This window comes from Carcharhinus amblyrhynchos, unplaced genomic scaffold (assembly GCF_965287045.1).
Source record: "Carcharhinus amblyrhynchos unplaced genomic scaffold, sCarAmb.v2.hapA chromosome_287, whole genome shotgun sequence".
NCBI lineage: Eukaryota > Metazoa > Chordata > Chondrichthyes > Carcharhiniformes > Carcharhinidae > Carcharhinus > Carcharhinus amblyrhynchos.
The window spans coordinates 17,501-22,262 of record NW_027650027.1 but is presented as its reverse complement, the minus strand read 5'-3'; positions in this window follow the sequence as shown (position 1 = coordinate 22,262).

Here is a 4,762-nt window from a genome sequence, read left to right as displayed (position 1 = left end):
GCGGTGCCAGGCTGAAAAGGCTTCCAATATCATTGACCCAGCACTGGGGCAAGAAACTGGGCCTCCTGAGGATGAAGAGGGAGACAGGGAGTTCAGGAACATGGACCCCTCCCTCGGGGACCCCTAATCTTCCCTGACCCCTCGCTGTGGTGTTCCAGGGTTGGGAGTGGCCTCCATCCTGAACTTGGGAGGCAGTTCCTGGCATTGTTCAGAGGAGTCCCCACATCAGCATCCCCACGCTGTTCCAAATGTGTTTCATTCCAGTGAGTTTTCCCACTAGCTCCGCGGGGAATCTGGTCACTGATCCCATGATCTGGTCTGGTCCCATTAACCAGATGTAAATGAGGTTGACGCTGGGTTTTCTGACCCAGTCTGGCAGGGACCAGGGATGATCCCGCTGTAAAATCACTCCAATTTCTGACCCCTCCCGCGATATTCTCCCCACCCCCACCAACCCGCCATCGAATCACCCCCCCCCCCAACTCTCCCCGGGCTGGGGGAAGGATCCAGATCAAGGGGAAGAAGCCAGACTATCCAAGGGCGATGTCAGGAAGCACAGAGGGAGTGGGACTCTCTCCCCCAGATTACCGAGACACTGGGGTGTTTGCAAGATGGGAGTAGAATTTTGAGATGAAGGTTAGTAAGGACCACCTAGGGGTGGCTCGGTGGTTGGCACTGCTGCCTCACAGCGCCAGGGATCTGGGTTCAATTCCCGCCTCGGGTCGCTGTCTGTGCGGAGTCTGCACATTCTCCCCGTGTCTGCGTGGGTTTCCTCCGGGTGCTCCGGTCTCCTCCCACAGTCTGAAAAATATGCTGGTATTGGCCGTGCTAAATGCTCCCTCAGTGTTACCCGAACAGGCGCCAGAGTGTGGCGACTGGGGGATTTTCACAGTAACTTCATTGCAGTGTTAATGTAAGCCTACTTGTGACACTAATAAATTCATTAAATAGGATTAACAAATCCTTACATTAGAGAAGGGGGCTACTCGGAATATTGAACCTGCACTGACCACAATTCCACATCAGCCCATGCATTTAACCCCAGCTGGTCCCTTAATTGACACCAAGGGAGAATTTAGCACGGCCAATCCACCCTAACCCACACATCTTCAGACGGTGGGAGGAAATCGGAGTACCCGGAGGAGGCCCACGCAGGCACGGGAGAATGTGCAGACTCCACACAGACAGTGAGCCGGGCCGGGAATCGAACCTGGATTCCTGAAGCTGTGGGTCAGCAGTGCTAACCCACCGTGACGCCCCTGTCGACGGTTGCCCCAAATGAGGGCCTCAGGCATCTGGAGCGGGATCTGAAATGACAGCTGGGAGACAGGAATAGGGGCTGGAATTCTCCCCATCCCGCCCGCCACTGGAATTTTAGCAGGCGGCCTGCGGAGAATGTGAAACCCCCCCCGCCAAACTTGGCAGTCAGGCAGGAGTTCCCAGCTTTTGAGACCAGCCTGGGGGGAGGGGGGGGGGGGGGGGGGGGCGTGGGCGCTGGGGAGATTTCCGCTCAGGAGGGTGTTAGCCGCCCCAGTGAGCGGCCTCCGGCCTGCGCGGTCGCCCTCTCACTGCCTGTCAGCCGAGCTCGGGCCCGCAGGCTCTGTGCGAGGCGTGTCGTATTAGAAGTTCCGCAAAGACCTGGCGCAGGCCGAGAAGGGACCGGGGTGGGCCGCCAGCCGGTGGGGGGGGGGGGGGGGGGGGGGGGGGAGCAAACTGCTCCCATCAATCGTAGTCGCGCACCGAGGGAAAGTGGGTCAGTCAGTGAACGAGGCAACCAGAGTGAATCCGTAGGCCTCAACGTTCACACACACAGACACAGAGAGAGCGCAGAGACAACAGCACAGAGGAGAAATTATAATTAACTTAATCACACCTCGATGAAAGAGCTGAAGGGTGCCATTAATTATGCAATAATAGCTCTTGCGAAAATGCAGTAGGTTGTAATTGTGCAAAGGCAATTTGACAAAGATAAGACTCTGGGCTGAGTCCTTTAATTACTCCACTTACCTTCAATTATAACCCTCTGTAAGGCAGTGGGTGGCCCGCTGGGCCTGATTAAGTCGCGTCTTAAAAAGGGACGTGACTTGCGGTGAGAGCCTCTCTCGCGGCGGAGGCTCTGGAGCGGGCTGAGGGCCCGTTTAAAGTGTAGGCCTCAGGCGGCCATCTTAGTCATTGTGACTCTGTCTGACTACTCGAGGTTCTTCCTGCCCTCGGGGTGCTCTGGGAGGCGATGGCGTAACGGTATCATCGTCTGACCCTTCAGCCAGAAACCCAGTTAACGTTCCGGGTAACCCGGGTTCGAATCCCGCCTCGACCCGCCGGTGGGATTCGAATCCAATTTTTTAAAAAAAAAAGAATCTGGAATTAAGAATAAAACCGTTTCTGATTGTCAGGAAAACCCACCCGGTTCCCGTTTAGGGGGAAGGACGGCGCAGAGGAGGACATTCGGCCCGTCAAGTCTGTACCACCCAGGCCGTGTTTCTGCAGCCCCACACACTTACCCTACTAAACCCCCTGACGCCAGGGTCAACTTAGCACGGCCAATCCACCTGACCCGCACATCTTTGGAGCGTGGGAGGAAACCGGAGCACCTGGAGGAAGCCCACGCAGACACGGGGAGAATGTGCAGACTCCGCGCAGACAGAGACCCCGAATTGAACCTGGATCCCTGGCGCGGTGAGACGACAGTGCTAACCACCGTGCCTCCCCACCCCCACACCCCTTACTACCCGAAGGACATAAGGCACCTATACCCGGTCTGGCCTACACGTGACCCCAGAGGCACAGCAACGCGGTTGGTTCTGAGCTGTCCTCGGGCGGGGGGGACGGTGGGGGGGTTGGGCGATAAAGGCTGGCCCAGCCCCGTGGCCCATGTACAAGTGAGGGAGAACTCTCTCAGTCTGACAGGAGGCCGTCGCGTTTGCTCTCACACCCTCTCCACCAGTCCTGGTGAAAGGTTATCATGTCTGAGGGAGAGGAGGGGCCTTTTGGAGGAACTTGCGTTCTTTGCGAGGAACGGTGACGGTTTTACAGGAGTGCCCGAGGGCCCGTGAGGGAAACCCAGGCCGCCAAGGAGGGCGCAGCAAGGTTAAAGGTCGCGGTCTACATGAAAGATGTTGTTGTATTTACGGACAGGGAACATTCCTTCCAAACCTTGAACTTGAGGGTAACACAGGAGGGAAGAGGGGGCTGAGAGACGGAGATGACAGATTTACTATCGCTTGTTTTATCGACCCTGACCATTTTCAGACACGTTCCCTGGGTGGGGGGGCGGAGGGGGTTGGGGGGGTGGAACAGAGGACTCTCGGCTCGCGGAGGTTAACAACAAGTCCAGTACAAGGTTAAATCTCCTCGAGGCATTTCCCCTCAGAGTTCCCGCTCTTCACCCAGCGGTTTGGGGCTTCCATGGGGAACGTGGAATCGGTGAATTAGAATCACGGGGGTTGTCGGGGAGGGGGGGGCAATCTTATGAAAAGACAATTCTGAACCCAGAACGAGCGTGAAAAGGCAGAATTGCGGAGCTGTTCTTTTTTCGAGCAAGTCCAATTCTGGCATCCAAAAAAATCCTGAAATCTCCGGTCGGGAGGAGTGGGTGGGGGCTTAACATGCCAGAAAGCCGGCTGATAGCAGCAGAGGGTGCCACTGCGCACGTTGCAAGGTGCAGGTCTCTCTGCTCCGAGCAGCATAGCCTCTGTCACACAGCCTCTGGTGCTTTCAGCTAACCTCCATGTCCTAATCCCGGCACCCGGCCCACCCCCCAGTGCTACTGCGGGGCCCCACTTCCGATTGTGAGTCCCTCCCCAGACGGACCAATCGACCCCCCCCCCCCACTCCCCCAACACCACCGAACGCTATGCAGAGTGGCGACGGTCCCCCTCACAGCACCAGCGGAGGCCCCTCGGCCCATCGAGCCTGAGTTGGCCCTGGCTATTCTGACCCCATTTTGCAGCACTCGGTCCGTAGCCCTGTACGCTCTGGTGTTTCGAGAGCTCAGCTAGGATACTTCCATGTGAGTTGTAAAGGAATACACCCTTGTACATCGTCAGTAATCCCGCAGCTTATCACCGCCAATGACCTCCTTCTGCAGCGTCGTCACCGCTGCTGCAATGGGTGGGAACGTGGCAACCGATTTGTGCACAGCAAGATCCCATAAGCAGCAATGTGACAATGAGCAGTCTGAGCCACGTCGACCGAGGCATAGATACCGGTCAGGACAGTGGGATGGGATTCCCTGCTCCTGTTACAACAGTAGCTTGGGATCTTTCACCACCCCCCCCCAACCCCCAACCCAGAGGGCAGGGTGGAGCGGGGGGGGGGGCCTCTCGTTTGAAAGTCTCTTCCAAAAACGCCACACTCCGCTCCCCCCCCCACACTTCGGTACCGCACCAGAGACTTCAACTCAGGTCCAATCAGTATGGATTCATAAGAAGCAGGAGTAGGCCATTCAGCCCCTCGAAGCCTCCGCCACGCTCTGGGGTAGCGATTCACCACCCCTTGGGAAGAAGCAATTTCTCCTCATCTCTGTTTTAAACCTGAGTGGCACCGTGGGTCAGCACCGCTGCCTCACAGCGTCGGGGACCTGGGTTCGATTCCCGGCTGGGGTCACCATCTGTGCGGAGTCTGCACATTCTCCCCGTATCTGCGTGGGTTCCCTCCGGGTGCTCCGATTTCCCCCCCCCCCACAGTCCGAAAGGCGCGCTGGTTAGGGTGGATTGGCCGTGCTAAATTCTCCCTCGGTGTAACCCGAACGGGAGTGTGGCGA